Raw genomic sequence first — 18,876 nt, 5'->3', positions numbered from 1 at the left:
TTGTTTCTCCTGTGCCCTAGAAAGTATCTCTTGTGATTGAATGATTTAGTCATTATCTTCTTTGCAACTTCTTATTTTTGCCTTCAAACTTCTCAGAGTGTCTGTTATGTTAGGAGAATATCCCTCACCATGCTGCTCATTTGATATATAGGGAGAATCTCGTGAGCTATAGTCTACCATATTTCTAGTCATCTTTGATCTTCTCTTCCTGCAAGGTATATCATGTCAGCTAAACCAAATTATAAACAAACCAACATACCTCAGTGTAGTTCAGGGGAGGATCTCTCATCTGCAAGATCAACCAGATTAGCACAATACATGTATAATCATAATCATCACAGTATATAGACATCATCTTAATTGTCATCCAGTTACCATGCATAATACCATAATTATAACACTGATTAGGTACTATGCATAACAAACATATGGATGACACACATGCATAACAATACATACACAATCGACATACATTCATGACAACACATCTTAACAAAAACATCATCATCTTTTGCATGACATCACAACGAAAACAATGACCAGTACCATGCATACATAACAAACACATAGACCACAAGAATAAAGACACATATGCAACCAACATGTACACATGAAAACACATTAATCCAAGGAGAACGGAAACTAGACATCACCCAAGGAGAACAAAACCATGCTATGATACCACTCTGTCACACCTTCCTCCCACATTTACCCAAGCGAACTAGTCCACTGGGGTAAACATGTGATGAAGAGTTACTATGATGTGATTCAACTCCCCAAGTACAATTAAGGAAGTGGAACTGACAAGACAAGACGAATCTGACCTTCATCAAGAGATACAAAACCTTCAGGAGACAACCAACCCTTCCAGGTGCCAAACCCCTGAGACAACTTGATGTTTTGTTGATCTAGACCCCAAGTCACTCCCATGAAAATCCATTCATGTGACTAAGACCCTCCAATTTCTCCCACAACAAGGCATGCATGAGACTATGGCCTTTTTCAAGCAATTCTGTGCTAACGACCCCATATTCCGTGCCACTTTTTCAAGGCCAAGACTTAGGCCACTACCCAAAACATCAAGGGAACTTCCAAAAAAGATAATTGACACTAAGATAAGGTTACGAATGCAAACATTTGACCAAGAACTTGATCCGACCCCTACTAGCCTTGACAGACATTTCGTTAAACATATCGTAAACATGAAATCTATAGGTCATAACAACAAATATGAACATAGGGATCTCATACTTATCTGAGAATTGTCAAGGAGGATTGATATCTCCTCCAAATAGCTGCATTGTTATCTATTAGGTCATTCATTCATTATTATTTCATCTACTAACCAAAACATGATGAGAGCCATACATAAAGATTATCATAAAACATGCTCATAACCAACAAATAACCATAGATATATCAATGATGAAACAACTATTAAAGCCACATAATGACAAGCACATTTTCTCATGAAAATACCAAAGGAAAATGAACTCTTATTAACATATGAAAATCCAACCAAGTCAGGGACTTCCACGTACCAACCAAGTCAGGGACTTACCAAATCTCTCTTTCAACCAATCACCCTCACGCCATATTCCAAGCATGAATGTGGGATCTCATGAAACAAATCAAACAAAACCAAACCAGGGCTTCTAGAGGCAAAACCACCTCAACCCTAAACCAATGATTCCACCTCACAGTCGAACATCATTAACCATCACCAAATCGGTCTCTACCCAAGCTATCTAAGGCTCCAGAGCAGTTGTTCCAACCAAGGCTTCCAGGACTAGTAACTCAACCCATAACAGTTGTCAGGCTCTAAAGCGTTTGTCCAGCCAGGGCTTCTAGGACTAGTAACTCAACCCACCAAGGGCTCGAAATCATTTGTCCAACCAAGGCTTCCAAGACTAGTAACTCAACCCAAGTTGTTATAGGGTTTCCATAGAATTTTTCCAACCAAGGCTCCAGTAACTAGTAACTCAACCCACAACCATAAGGAGCATGAGAACCAACCAGAAAACAAAAGGAAAGAAACCCACAACACCATGACTATCCATAAAATGGCAAGGCTAGGAAAAACTACTATCAATCCAGGCAATCCTCCATGCCAACGACAAATCATAACCAAGAAACCACATGCATGTGCCATGCATGCCAAAACTAGCAAGGAAATCAGACATGCAATTCGATACCTGCAAGCAAAACCCGTTATAGCTGCTGATCCTGCTGTCCTCTTTCGCTTCCCTTCTTTTCCTTTGATTCCTTGCTCCAAATCCCAAGTATCCCACACTCCTCCAAGAGTGCTCGAAGAAAACTCTAAGTGTCAAAGAGTATGAGAGAGAGAATAAAAGAGAGAGCTCTAAGCTAAAACTGACAAAAAACCAACACTGAAAAAAAAAACTGTGAACTGATCTCATAAGCCTTTTTATCATTGAAGCCTCTATTTTCTTCAATTTTCCATTATTTTCCTTCAATTTCCTCCTCACATGCAACATGTGACCTTTCACCTTCATTTTTTCCTATTTACCATTATTTTCATAAATAAAATGCCAATTAATGCCTCATACCTTTCCAAATCCTTTGTCATTGCCTTTGCCAATTTCCATAGCCATTAATTAATCACAAGTGATCTCGATCACTATGTTTTGCCCCAGCTTAGAATACATGTCCCATAACCTTGGTTATTATTTTTCCTTTATTAACTTTATCAGACACCCACCCTTCCGGGATTGTTACAATATCAAGGCCAATGTGAAATTTCCCCCGCCCTTGCCACAAAATCCCGTCAACCCCAAGCGTGCTCAACCCATTAGAAAGCTGCCCGAGAGACACCACTTAAACAAGAAACACGAGGAGGAACTGAGAGAGACTAAGGCAGGGTTAGCCCTTTTAGGTGGCTAATTAAACCTTCCCGAGCCGAAAAGATATCACAGGACTGAGTGAGAACATAGAAAAATAAAATCCACACCCAATATACCACCCTAGAAAAAACACTCCCAGCATAACAAATTCCCCAGGATTCATAAAGGAAACAACTACTACGAATATTAACAGAAATTAGAAACAAAAGAATATACCACTCTGCATACATCACAAAACATGAACAAATCCAACATAAAATCTAGCGAGGAGGGTAACGAGCTATAAAACACTAGTAGTGATGTCGCCATAAATTCTCCTGCTCAGTGTAAGCCTTTAAAAATTCAAAATTTTCCCAATTTGGCAAAGGAAGCTAAAGGATCTTCTTGTTTTCTCAGTGAATTGCAGTGTCCACTAGAGTGTGGGACTAGATTCAACTACAATGGTGACTGTTAATTGACTTAGGTTTGTCTCACTTCGGTTGTTGTCGTTCCTTGAGGCTTGTAGTTTCCACCTTCTCTCCACCAGAAACACTCGCAGTTAGGTTGTTGTAATTTCTTTAGTAGCACAACTACTCGTTCTGCCAACATTCCACTACCCTTCGCAAGTGTTTTCCTCCCTAGGCTAACCTCCTGTCAATGGATTTCAACCCTCAATTCCCTCAGATGCAATCTCGAAACATTCCCTGTACCCAACATCATGCTTAAAACATCTTCCATAACTCTCATCGCACACTTAAACTTCTTGGCTAACCTACTCATCTCCTCCTAATGACATTCCCTCTATATTATCTTTTGCATGATGACTGCTGATTCATGGCCCATTAGCCAGGTGAGGATGTGGTATCTCACCCCCCCTTTCTTTTATGCACATCATCTCATCCGAGGGAATAAAAAACTAAGATTTATCTAAAAGGTAGTTATGCCCTTTCTTCCCCTTTAATTAAATTAATTAATTAAAAAAATAGATGTCATATGAAATGAGTTATAATTTTTTAGGCATGTGATATTGATAAGCGAAATGAGTTATATTTTTTTTGTGCATGTGGTATTGATAGCCATGTATTGACCCATAGTATTGTAACAAATACTATTTACAAATTAAGAATCTCTATGGTAAAGTGGGGGAGTATTTCCATGGTTAAGAATATTATTACATGTGTTTTTAATGTATATATCTTTCATTTATATATTAATTCTTTTTGTAAATAATATTAATATAATTTAGTTAATTTTAATGATTTTTTTTTTAAATCTTGGCAATGTAAGATGTATTATGAAGTATGTGTTTTGATGCTTACCATGAACTAAACCCTATCCACTTTTACCGACCATTTAATTTATATCACTACACTAGTTGCATCGAGAGGCGCTCTCCAACCCACCATGAACTAAACCCTATCCATGTTTACCGACCATTTAATTTATATCACTGCACTAGTTGCATCGAGAGGCGCTCTCCAACCCAGTATGCAAGAGATGTTGTAATGCCCTGTCATGTAAATATTTTGACTCGGTCAAAATACATAAAAATAAAAATAAAATAAATAAAAAGATTAATGTAAACATTTTAACTCCACCAAAATAAAATAAAATAAATCTTATCTTAAAATAAGAATTCTATGTTATTATTATTATTTTTTGTTGAGTTGTTGAGGTAAACTTGACTTGGTTAAGTTTTCGGTAACAGGTTTATGAGAACCCATGGTATTACAAATGGTATTCATGTGGAATATACCCTATTTAAAGGGGGAAATTAAACTAACCTAGATCCATCTTAACTCTGGATATACCAAGAGACGAAAGAGATAAAATCCCCTGAGATAGAAATATCTTAAGATGCAAAGAGATTTGATCCCTCTTGACGCTCCGAAGATCTAGAATTAATATGGATCTAAGTTGGTCTAAACATAACTTGTGGTCTACTAGTTTGTTTGTGACTTCTGAGACTAGCCTCTCGCTATGAAACATAACCTAGACTTTGGCTAAGAAATTGCAACCAAGGGACATCTAAATAGATAAAATGCCATTCTAATCTTTAACATGGCTAGATTTTTTTGTACCTATAAACTTCACACAAAAACTATCTTAATAAAATACTCAACTATTATACTTAGAGTTTTGAACATAAATCAATTAATAACTAATAAAAATAATATAGTAAGGATGACGTTTGGAACCAGCTAATGTGGTTCATCCATATATCCTAATGAATAAATAGCAAGGATGCATTAGAGTCCAGAATTAGCCATTAGAACCTACTTATTTAATTAATAAATTAATATATTTTTTTTTAAATTCCAATAAAAAAACTAGCTGTTATAAAATTAGCCGTTAATTATAAATATTTAATTATTTATTAATAATATTAAAATTATATATATATATATATATATATATATATTACTTATTATAATAACGAAATAAAAAATTATTTATTAATAAATATTTAATATTATTAAATTATTATATATGTATTATTGATTATAATAACAATTTTTATTTATAAAAATAATAAATAAATTTGAATATCTAAAATAAAACATTAAACTCTATTTTTAAATATTTAAATATATATATTTAAAAATGATTATTTATATAAATATAAATAAAAAGGGAGTTGTTTTTATTACAATTTTTTGGACTTTCAGGTGTCAAAAATCAGCTGAAAAATTTGAGGTGAAATCTAGATTTGTGTTTTTGAGACAGGTTTTGGCGATAATCACATCGAAATTCATTTGTGGACGCGTTTCGAACCAGCAAGTGTGGTTCATCATCACTACCTAATGATGAACCACACTTGTTGGTTCGAAACGTGTCCACAAATTAATTTCCTGGTTCGAAACGCGTCCACAAATGAATTTCGATGTGATTATCGCCGAAAACTTGTCTCAAAAATTGGATATGGATCACATAAGCCTTAATTTAATAGATTTGTGTTATTTAAACTGGGTTTTTGACTCAACACCCTGATAAATCCTTAGGGCACTTCCATTGTGCAAGGATTACCCATCAAACTTGTGATTTCAATAAATTATTGTCAAATTTTAGAGAAATTAAACTAAAAAAACTTCTAAACAATCACACTAAAAACAATTCAAATAAAAAATATAACAAAAATATTAAAATATTAAACATAAAAAAAATTATCATATTTAAAAACCAATCACAACCAAGACAACTAACAAAGCCATTAGATTATTCTTTCCATTAACATTTATTCGGGAATTAGCAAGCCTCCAAAATTATAAATGAGTTTGAATAATGTCCACCAACCATGTTTAACGAATCTCGTAAAGCTAGATATGATAAGATTCTCTTTCTACATGTGGTTGGCCTCTTTTATGTTATAACGTGTCTCATTCCAGGGGATAGCCCTTTCACATTATCTCTCCGAGTGACTTCCACGTGCCGTTATTATTAAATATGACGTGGAAAGTATATTTGATGGACGCTCAATGTTTTTATATATATACTATAATATAATTACATTAAAAATATTAATCAATTCGGACGTGGAAAGTATATTTGATGGACGCTCAATGTTTTTATATATATACTATAATATAATTACATTAAAAATATTAATCAATTGGGCACATTATAGATAATGTATTGTTCAATTTGATTATCACATACATTAAAATGTTTTTTGGACTCTTCATTTGTCTAATGATGCAACTTGAGTGAGTCTAAGGGTTAAGAGCATGTGTTTCCTCTTAAGAGATCACAGGTTCAAAATTAGAGGGGTAGAGTATGTATGCCTTTGTAGACTTAGAAGTCAAATCGCTGCACAGAGGTGGGTCCCTTGTCCCACAAACAAAAGGGTCCCATACACCAATTTGGTGTGTTGTGATCTTAAAATCGGATAATAATAATAATATAGCCGAAGACTTTATAAATATAACAAAAAAAATTATTGCAACATGAAGAATGCCTTATCAATGTACACATTTACCTAATTAACTATGTATAAAAAAGATTATGGATCAACTTTAACTTGAAAAAAAGGAATTACACATCTTAATGTAAAATGAACCATTTTGCTAAATAAAATTTGCTTATATATTAATTTCCCAATCTAATTAGAATATGAACTTATTAGAATTGGAATAATTTCAAATCATTGGAATAATCCCAAATCCCTAGGAAATTGGTGGGCAAGGAGCCACCATGGTACAAATCTAATTTTTTAAATTTATTAAAAGTCAATGCAACCTAACAAACTCTGTAACAGACTATAATCCTTGATAAGCATTAAGACTAAGCATATGCTGAACATATTCCCTTGAGAATAAATCTACGCTGTTAATTAAAAAATAAAAAAGTCAATAGATCATCATGTACCTTAAGTTAAGGGGGTTACAATTTTGCTTGGAAAATAGTGGAAATTTTGGCATGATTTAGGTAAAATTTGGCAAAAATTTTGGGAAATTTGAATTACAACTATAACTTTTAAGATTTTGGCTACCTAGAGATTTTGATGATGCTGAATTCATTTCCACCATAAAAAAATTCAAACACTCTTCTGGTGAGATTTTTGCAAAAAAGAAGAAGCCAAAAATAAATTTATGGGCAAAATTATGACCTCGGTAGACAGGTCTAAATAAACACGTTGTCTTTAGTGCCACTTTTTGGAAGCTTTTTTGGTGGGTTTTTCCAGTGTAATTTCTCTAAAAGCAGGCATAAATTTATTGAAATCACAAGTTTGATGGGTAACTCCTGCACAATCGTAGTGCCCTTGGGGTTTTTCAAGGTGTTGAATCCATATATATTCTCTAAAATCCGGCAGGAATTTATTGAAATCATAAGTTTGATGGGTAACCCCTGCACAATCGTAGTGACCTAATGGTTTTTTAGGGTGTTGAATCCATATATACAATCAAAAACCATCACAAGTTTGATGGGTAACCCCTGCACAATCGTAGTGCCCTAGGGATTTTTCAGGGTGTTGAATCCATATATACAGTAAAAAAACCAGTTTAAATAACACATACGCCTGATTCCAGCACCGGAAAATTCAAAAAATCGCACTAAAAACAACTCCCTAAATAAATATAAATATATCAAACTAAAAAACTGTTAAATGTGAGAAAAAGTAGAGTGACACAAAAAGATGCTATGCCAGCTTCCCAATTAGAGGAAACTAGTCAGAACCTAATAATTTATTTTTATTCTCAATAAATTGAAAACAATTAAAATTCTTATTATATAATTAAATATTTCAATTTAAATCTTTTTACTTTTATTATTATATAATTAAATTAAATCCAAACATTATAAAACAATTATGACAGGGTCGGCTTCCATTCCCTTTACATCTCTTAACCCTATTTATTCATTCCAATGAGATCTGTCTTACACAATTACTGATCTATCCTGATGATGAGCCACGGTGGATGGCTCAAAACGTCGATTCAAACAATTATGGATGCGAGAACTCCGGAAGAAAACCACACACAAAGCACTAATCGCAGAAGCCTCAAAACAATGACCTAATCTAGTTTATGACATTACTCTGAAAATGAGGGCCCTTCACATCTTTAATATATTATGATAATGTAAAAACCAACAAAACTGCGTATTAATCCAAATTGTTGGGACACATTTATTTCACGTGAATCTAGTAGCATAATTCCACGTCAATTTCTTCACCGCGTAGCCTCCGACCAACCATGCCTGTAACTCTTTCTATATATATATATATATCTAAAACTTGTCCGCATATTCAATGTGGTTTTCGTAGTTTCAACTTTCAAGCAAATATCCATTGCACTCTGTACTTGTGAGGTTTTGGGTTTTCAATTGTCGACGTGAATTCCATTGAGGCAACTCCTATTGTGGCTTAAGTAGCCCAGCATTCTGGTGACCATTTTGTACTAAAAAAAACCACTAAATGGAAATGATAAGATCTTCATATATAAACAAGGGAGCGATTGTCGTAGTGGTAGTCCCTGCCAAGGTGTTAGAAGCATGAACATTGCCATATACGAATTTAGGTTATGCTTCGCTTATGGCTTTTACAGGGCTTCATAGGTATATCTTGTCTTCTCTATGACTATACATATTTTCCATGTTCCTGCTCGCCTGGAGAGTACTCAAAAAACATGTGCACTGTTCCAAGTTAGTTCTTTTCAGTTCCAAGGACATAACCAAGAATAGTTAATTCAAAAAAGGAAATGTATTCTTGATTTGTGGTAGTTTATATTTATCTTGTGAGGTACAATCAGTGAACTGGTGATCCAGCAATCAGATTTTTGTTGCTTATAAAATAAAATTCAGTGGTATGAATTTATGTTGCTTTTAAAATCCAGTTGTAAGAATTTATTTCTTTTTAAAATAAAATCCAGTTGTAAGAATTTATGTTGATTTTAAAATAAAATCCAGCTGTAAGAATAGTTGTTTTATGGGCAAGCCGTCTAAGAAAGAACGTGCATAACACTATCAAGCATAGCGAAATTAAGGCGGGAAGCTTGCATGCTTGCACAACTAACACCTCAATGACAAATAGCTGCACAATTCAAGCTATAAAATCAAAATTCATAATATGCCATTAACATTTTTGAGCAGATACCAAGCAGTCTATATATGCAAAACATTGCATCACCAATGAAATCAGTAGTTAACAGAAGTGAAATGCATATACATTTGAAGGATTACTGCAAAAACGGTGCGAAAACGGTGCAGAGAAATCCTAAACAATGTTAAACCGCAAGATTGTGTAAGCCCAAGAAATTCTTTGAGCCCAAAAAATGTCACGACCATACCTATCAAATAAAGATGGACCTCAAAGGCTATCAAATTAAACTGGACTTCAAAAGCTGTAGTAGTTCACTGCTTTGAAACTGTAATGTATAGAGGTAAAGACAAATTGTAACGTATCAAGCTAAAGACAGCTTTTAAAGCAATCCAAAATTCAGACATAGTCTATAATTTCAAAGCAATCTAAATTCCTTTTCATGAAAAATGTAATAACATTTTATGTTATGGACTAATGCTAACGTAAAATGGACTAATGCTAATCTAAAATAGAAATGTGCATATGAACTTTGGTTAAAACCGATAATTCTTTGGTTAATGCTAATATGAACTTTGGTTAAAAAAGATCCTTCAGGCAACTGCGCAATAAGGCCTCAAATTTTTATAGCGAATAATATTTGAAAGAAATGGTATTTAAAATATAATTTATATTTGTACTTATGGAAACTTTGGTTTAAGAAAATGCAATAGTTTAGATATGTCTTTCACAATTTTCACAATATCAGGAGGTAGTGAACTTTCTCCACCTCCGACACTAGAAAATAGTATAACTAGTCCATGTAGGAGAAGCAAAAGTAGATTTAGAGTAGCATTAAGTGTTACATATCACAAAAATAGATTTAGAGTAGCATTAAGTGCTACATATTGCTTCTTCCGTACAGAAATGATGCTCCATGAGATCTGAAGATAGTTGACTTGTTCTTTGTTTCAGGGCATGTTGTGCTTATGAGTTGATGAGAGAGCTTTTATTCCAGGTAATGTAGCTGTTATACAATCACACTAAAATATGTCAGTGGCAGATGCTTAGTGCGAGACATATACAATGAACATGTATGCATTGCATTAAGTTGAGATAGAGACAATTATTTTGAAAGAAAATGTACCTGAAGATCGAACTGTTCATTTGCAAAGCAGAATTCTCTTTCTGATGTTGACATATTAATTCTCTTTCTGATGTTGACATATTGATAAAGGAGGAAAGTAGATGTAGCAGACCTGAATCGTACAAAATTCAATTTGAACATCAGTATAGATGCAAATATCAAAAGAAAACAGAATTTAATTCTAGAGACAGATCAGAAGACATACCATAGTCGAACAGTACAATTGCAGAAGCTTTCTCGAAAAGCTGAAAAGCTCCAGAGACATCTACCAACTGGTAGAGCTGTCAAATCGAGGGTGTTTCTATTTTAGAAGTTGGGAGATGCAGAAGCTTTCTTGAAAAGCTGGTCCAGAGACATCTACCAACTGGTAGAGTTGTCAGATTGGGGGTGGTTCTTGATAAATGACTGTTTTTTTAGATCAGATTTGTAGATTTGCGGAACTCGATATGCAAATTGACAAAATTTTGGAATGTCAGCAATCGGTGCAGGAATGATGTATGTGACACCAAAAGAAAATCATGAATTAAATGATCTATCTGACATCAGAGGCAAATCGCGAATAAAATCCTGGTGTTAGATTGCAAAAGTTTCATTGGCTGCCAATCATAAATGACTAGATTAGATGTTTTTTCAAAGTTACAACTACCTTCACTAACTTTCATCTACCCAATTAACTGCTTGGAAAAACAATAAAGGACATCGGTTGTCAGGTTTAGCAGTTGAGTCCAATAGGCTCCAACTTCTCGGTTCTGTTGTAGTTAACAATTTCTTCTATGGACAATTTTAGAGTGTAAGATACAGTAGTGACTTTCAGTCAGGTTTAGCGGTTCAGTCCAATAGGCTTCAACTTCTTGGTTCTGTTGTAGTAAACAATCTCATCCATGGTTTTTCTAGCCTGGCCATTGTTAAGTTGATTGTGACATAAGATCAATCAGAAGTTGCAATGGTAACCTTGAAGGCAATATTCATTACAGTAATGACAAATTTTGCAGCAGCATAAACTACACCAAATGCAACAGTTCAGCCTTGCAATTGTTAAGTTGATTGTGATATAATATCAATCAGAAGTTGCAGTGGACAACATCATATGATTAACAGTTGGATAGGCATTATTTTTCTTAATAGGCTTCAAGGCAATATTCATTACAGTAATGACAAATTTTGCACCAGCATAAACTACACCAAATCCAACAGTAATAGCATCTCCAGCCTACAGATTCTTTAGCTAATTCTACATGATTTTCTGGCAGTTCTGGCCCCCATGTGCAATGCATGATAAATTTACTTGTGTTAAGGTAAAAGCTGATGACTATGTAGAAATTTTCTGAGGATTTCTATTACCTGGCATGGATGTTGTAGAGGCAGAAGCACTGGATGGATAGTCTAATAGCCGAGGACTTGTCGTAGATTCCTATGCTCCCCATGATTGATAGTTGGGGTTCCTATTCGAGATGTTATTGTTAGTGGTTGTTTCTTGGTTTCCTTTTCCTTTGTGCTTCTACTTTTAGGATGTCCATAATCAGAAGAGTCATGAGAACAAGCGCTAAAAGAAACAACGCTGCCAGTTGAGTAAGTTCGGTTATGCTAATGGATTCCATGTAGCTTGTTACTACATTGATCAGAAATGGTATTCAGATTGAGGCTATGTTATATGAAGCAGAGAGATGTATGTCAATATATAGGTGCAGAAAGAAGTTATGTCTTCCAGGCAAGTGAGAAGTTGGGCATTGCTTTTGCCAATTTATAGAAAAGTTCAAGGTGTTTGCAAGCTGGTTTTAAGTGTGAATGGAACTGAGTTTTTGGGAATATTTAACGGTAAGCAAGAGGCAATTAGTTGAAAATATTGAAAGATAGTGGGTAATGGATGTCTTTGTGTAAAAATGGCTTAGCTGGCAGAAAGCATGATGAACTTTTGACAATTAGCAAAGGTGTCATAAAATTTAGTTTGTTGATGGTTGGTGTAGTTTGTAGAACCTCGTGGAACGAGCCTTTTTGGGGCTTGCTAGACTGAAGGCCATAGGCAAAGAAAGAAAGGAAGAGCTACCTAAGGCAAAGCACTTCAAGTAAATCTAAAGTGCATGGAAGATTATTTTATCTTTTATTAAAAGACAAGCTAAACACGATTCCAAATGGGTAGGGAGAGACATTTGGAAGGCAAGCATTATGTACCCAGCAGTGCCTGCAGAATTTAAGCATCTCAAGGACATTATATGAAATATAGAGACTCTGGAGATATCAGATTTGCAAGTCTGCATTTGCCAAAAAGTGAAGCAACAAAACTACACTTTAACTTGTAAGTAAAGAAACACTCATCGCTTTGCAAGCTCTTCCTTTCTCAAATCAGGGGCCATTCCATAAAAAACATACATGACATGCAAAAAAAACCACAAATATTGCTACCATTTAATATCAAGAGCATCAAATTTCAAAGCAAATAGTAAAAATACTGATTACAAATGAAACAATTTTCAGTTCGTCTTCGACTTACACTGGCTTAATCCTAGATTTTAATAATCTAATTGTCCCAGTGAACATAACCTGGGAATGGCTGCACAAACAATACAATTTCAAATGTGTTATTTATTTGTTTCCCATTTTATGATGATACTAATTTTTAATCCTCGTAGTCAGTCACATTTCAGAACCTTGTTTCTGACATTTGTTTAGTATTACATAAAAGCCAAAAATATTAATAGCTACCTTGTAACTTCTCCATTTGCTCCATTTGTTTAATGTTACATGAAAGCCAAAAATGAGTAATAGCTACCTTGTAACTTCTCCAGCTTCATTTGTGAGCATTTCATTACCAAAGCTGCCCACAACAATCTGCAAACATTAAAGCCCACAATGTGACTGATAAAATCAATATACCAAAGCATGCATGACACTTGGCTACAGTTAAAAGAACATGATGCAACAAGTCAATTTGCTTGCTTGCTATTAAAACATTGAATTATACCCATTTTATAAGCGCTACTGGAAGATGGTTGGGAGGGTCCAAAGGTGCTCTAATTATTATGTCAAGTCCCACTCAATACTTTCAAACATGGGTCTGTCGTGCAAATAAGTACAAACACCATTCTTTTGCTCTATATACAAGTTCATTCCAAAAATCGAACTGCCTGCATCTCAATGTCATTGAAGACATGACGTTAAAATCTTGCCCATAAAATGAGTTTTTTTAAAAAATTAAACCCTCAAGGTTTTCTTTAAAAGAAAATTTTTTTAGGACGGATAAATATTTAATCAAATCCAATCAAATTTTCAAAAAGATTTGTTATTATAATGCTATCACAATGCCTCACGTAATAAAATCCCTAGAAACCAACAAAAAATAAATAAAACATCAAAAGCTCTTTTGCCTTTCGAATTACTTACGATCTGCCAGAGATTCATCCTGAGTTCCTTTGCTTGCTTGACTGATAAAAGTGACTAAAACATGGAAATGAAAAGGCCAAAAAAAAAGTTACAGGAAGAAATAATAACAATATCAGTTTACATGAAGATATTATAACAATGACTCTCACAGGAGATAATGGTAGTATAGATTACTCCATGTGAGATAATAGAAAATCCAGTATTAACAAATATGAAAAGGATTAGGAACATAAATAACTTATCCTACAAACATGAAATAAACATGAAAGGCAAGACCAACATTGAAAGGCTAAGAACCCTGTAAACAAAGATCATGACACTTGCTAATGATCAAGTATCACTTTGAATCAACTAGCAAAATCAAACTCTATGATTCAACATACATGCCACCATACTGATCAAAATTGCAAATACATACTGATTGTAGTGAAATGCTGCAACAGATTATAATACAGAGTAAACAGTAACATAGTTGCAACTTAAAACAGTTCAGCTCAGAGACACATCCCAAATAGTTATGTTGCACATCCTGTGGGAAAAAGCCTATCTGGATTTTCTGGTATATCTTGGATAATTACCGAAAGGTTATTGGTATGGAGCGAATTTGAAAGGTAGAAGGTGATAACCATAATTTTTCCTCGAAGCTACCCTATCGAGGAATTGTAAAGCAAGGCAATTTGCATAAATGTTTGTACCCAGTTGCCTTTGACAGTTATCCTCCCACCTCTGTTCCAGTTTGCATAAAGTGAACTTTTCCTTGAAGCTACCCTACCGAGGAATTGTAAAGCGGGACAGTCCAGGAATTGTAAAGAAGGACAGTCCAACAAGTTAGTTTGCATAAATGTTTGTCCCCGTTGCCTTTGGCAGCTATTCTCCCACCTCTGTTTCAGTTTGCATAAATGTTTGTTCCCCGTTGCATTTGATAGTTATGCTCCCACCTCTATTTCTGTCTTTGTGATAGACTACCTCCCATCAAACTACGAACGGGACAAGGGAGGGAGAGGTGAAATATGAACTCAGGAAAGACGACATCGTAGTAAAAAGACTACGAACAAAGCTTGATGGGGTCCGCCTCTTTAGGTTTCCCTTTGTGGAACCTATAATCTGGCACCGTGGGTGCTCCCAAGTGGGCTGGATAATAGGTAGGTAGGTTATTTAGCAGCTCCACTAGTGGAATATTAAGTAGGGACAAATGTGTCCATCGGAGTATATATTGATATTCATTTATTGAATTGTTCTATAAAGAAATTTATATGTTTTTTCTTCAAAATAAAATATCTCAGGAAACAAGTAAAAACAAAGGAATAGAGGAATTCCCAACAAAGAAATGTAATTGAGATTTCTTTCAAACATGTGGAAGTGTTGGAATCTCAATGCTGGAACCACTCTCAAACGGGTGACATAAAAGGAGGAAAGTACTCATTACTTCAGATTAATTTTATTGACCACAGAAATTCTCAGATTGAAAGGCAAAAAAAAGTACCGGGGCATTTTATGAGCACTTAACAAGGGAAAATATCGCAGGAAATGAGAGATACTTGGAAGAATAGAGGAAAAAACCCAAATGGAAAATTTATGAAAAAAACAGATTCATTAAGGACAACTCTATGGGAGAGCAAAAATTTCAATCTTGAAACTTCATCTAGTCAGGGTTGGCGTGACGTAGATAATCCACGTGACTGGGTTTTAAACGGTCTTCACAAATCCTCGCACAGAAAAAAGGAAATGACAGTCAGCCATATGACCTCGTTCATGAAGAAAACAAAAGAGTTTAAGTTAATTGCAATGGTGAGGCCAAGGAATTCCCACACCCCCATCGAGAGAGGGCTAAGATCAAGCCCCATTACGTTAGAGATAAAAATGGAGAACGATTAGCAGCCTTACAAAGTAAGGGTTGCACGAACGCTCTAAGTTATCAACAGTGAGCAATTATTGAATCACTGATTGCACAATAAACTATTTCACCGATGCAATAATCTATTGGAATTATTGTTCGCCCATCCAACTAGATTTTACTATTTGAATCAGTTACACTGTTGATGCAAACGCAGATCTGAACATGGAAACCCCAACTAAATTTCTGTCATGATATACCAATAGTGTGTCCACTGACTTGGGTAGAGGGCAGTAATTTCTGATAGCATAGAACTCCTGAGTTCATGAGTTACAATTTCCCATAAAATGCAGATAATAAATTATAAGATGAAAAATAAACATCATGAAGTAAATGGCAATACTAGCAGTAAGAATCAATTATTACAAGATAGGAAATCAAATATTCAAGAAATAAGATAACATTACAAGGTTGCTTCTCACCTTAGTTGGACATTTTCCAGACATGTTATGAATGTAAACCCTGATAGGAAATCAAATATTCAAGAAATAAGATAACATTACAAAGTTGCTTCTCACTTCAGTTGGAGATACAATTGACTGTTGCAAATAAGGTTTTCTCCATGCATAGCTATAGCAGCTGCCCATGCATTGATACTTGCAGTCATAGTATAATCAAAAGCCATTGGTATTGTACCATGAGTGGCATATCCTTGGAAATAAAAGAGAAGTATTCATAGCATATAGGATATCTACTTATTGCATACTAAGAAAGGAGCAGTGAATGCTCAAAACTAGAGTAATGAATTTCAGAATTTCAGAGAGACTTTTGTAAAAATTATGGGTAGAAGTAGGACAAAAATAGAACAATTTCTTTTAGATAATCAGCAGAAATTATGGAACATTATGATAATCAAAAAATATTGTACAAGAGTATTGTGCCATAAGTACATTTTCTTGGTAAATGAGTGGAAACTGCAAGTTAAATAGTTCTATTAGAATAAGACCATAATATGAAGAAACATATTCATATGACTTTTGCATTTGCTGTGTACGTGAAGGCAGTCAATCACATTGAACAAGCTATTGGATTCCAATAGTTGCCATGTTGCTGGTTTTTGTGATCTGTGCAACAAATAATTAGTTAAAATAAAATGATAACATTATGAATTGAACAGAGGACATATTTGAAAGAAAAGATGTTAAGGCATATGTTGATGTACCTTCCATTTGTCAGCCGACATGTAATAGTTCACTATCTTCATTCAGTGTGAACTTGCTGTGAATTTTGAGGTCACGTAACATGTATACAGTGGTAGCTTTTTGTTCCAGATATGCTTCATACGACATTGGTTTTAAATCAGGAAGTAAGTCATGTAGTAAAGGCTGTCTGATAATGCAATGCACAATGTTATTCGTAATAGATTCTATTACAACATTTATACAATGCTTGTAGACGAAAGGGAAATTATTATTGCATTGTGAACAATAGATTGTCCCATTGGTTATCAGTATGGATGAACTAATTGGAGAGTTACAAATAGCACAAACAGGTTCAAAAGGAGTTGAATATGAATTTGCTGCCATCAGGATACCTTCGACCTATTTATAAAATATTCAAATGTTAATGTACATTATTACATATGAAATACAAAGTTAGTAAAAAGATCATTATTGTTATACTTACAACATAAGTAGATGTAGTTAGTTTTCTGAGATTCTTTACTGCATCTGTGTTAAGTTCAGTTATGAATGTTGACTTTGTTGTTTTGAATATTTTTTCTTTTGCGTCTGTCCTTTTTGTTATATTCTTGAAAATAATCAGGGGGAACTCTCCTTTTTGCAATTGTTGTTCCATTGAAATAAAATATTGTTCGTATGTGTCAAACAATTGCAACTGCAAGAGACAAATTACAATAATTATATAATGAAGTAATGCATGTTATCTATTAAAAATTATGAATAAGTAATATGCAAATACATACTATTGCATTGTCATTTTCAGAATCTCCATCTTTGATATGGAGTATGTAATGCAATCCAACCCATTTGGCAAGTGTAACGGCTGCACCAATTGTACCAATTGGGTACATTTCTTTTTTGTTTGCAAAATGCTTAATGGTTGTATCTGGAATGAAACAATATTCTTTGCAAACCTCAGGCACAATTTCTATGATACTTGATTCATTGAGTGAAATTATTTTGTCACAGTCACCGCGATCATAAATAGTTTTAGGCAATATTCTGAAATTTGTAATTGATATGCTGTTGCCTTGCAAAAATTTTTGTTCATGTCGCTCAACTAAATGTGCAGGTACAGTTAATGTTATAGTCATCATTCCTTTAGCATCTGTCAAATCGGCGCGTAATATTTGACGTGATTTGTTTACTTTATCAAGAAATGTGCTATACACAACCATTATGTCTCCAACAAATAACTGTCCAATTCTACGACTGTTCAGGTCTTCAATTGATACTTTAACCAGGAGTATCTGTTTTTGCCTATAAAAATTGCTTAGTTAGATACTTCTATAAACATTTCTACAATGCTATGTTTTTTCTATAAACTGTAGAAGTATAAATAGATTACAATGTTGCATTTCATATGCATACCTTTTTAATGTATCATTTCGTAGATTTGTTGAATCAACTTTTGTTGTTTCTGTTTCACTTGCACTAAAAAAAGTAATTGCATATTTCAATATGATCTGGATATTATCGCATGTATTTTGCATAAGCAATGAATAAAAAGTTTATGATATCTAACCTGTACATATATTGTTGCTGCATTGTCTGGGAGGACTTACTACTAGTGCTTTCTTCACTTCTCCAACATTTTCTAATTTATATACATTTAATTATACATATGTAAAAACAGAATGCATATATAGTAAACATTAATATTGTAAATACAAATTAGCATATTTGTATAGTTGTCATAGACATACCTTTTTAAAACAAGTGGTTGGCTTGCATTGTCTATTTGGCCTATGCTTGTTGCTATCCTGTTGCAATTACAGAATAGGAACATATTTTGAGTTTGATTTTCCAAATACAAAAACATATGCCATGTTTAAAAATTATTTGTATTTAATTAGTTATACAAAATCTTCTTGTACATATATTGTTGTTGCGTTGTCTGAAAGGACTGACTAGTGGTG

General features: G+C 34.1%; 1 long non-coding RNA gene across 2 annotated transcripts in view; it reads left to right on the top strand.

Moving 5' to 3' along the window:
* The window catches only part of LOC149153809 (uncharacterized), a 58,851-nt gene extending 40,662 nt beyond the window's left edge, over positions 1–18,189 (top strand). The window contains exons 6-7 of one of the 2 annotated variants that reach the window (XR_016263693.1): positions 10,333–10,375; positions 18,030–18,044. This is a non-coding gene — a long non-coding RNA (uncharacterized LOC149153809). Of the gene's footprint in view, positions 1–10,332; positions 10,376–18,029 lie in introns of both variants that reach the window. The other variant, XR_016263692.1, reaches the window with a different exon arrangement.
* The last annotated feature ends 687 nt before the right edge of the window (positions 18,190–18,876 follow it).

Source organism: Pinus tabuliformis, chromosome 9, assembly GCF_031772625.1.
Source record: "Pinus tabuliformis cultivar Carrire ecotype Pingquan chromosome 9, CPIR1, whole genome shotgun sequence".
In the NCBI taxonomy this organism is placed as follows: Eukaryota; Viridiplantae; Streptophyta; class Pinopsida; order Pinales; family Pinaceae; genus Pinus; species Pinus tabuliformis.
This window is presented reverse-complemented; position numbering and strand designations above follow the sequence as displayed.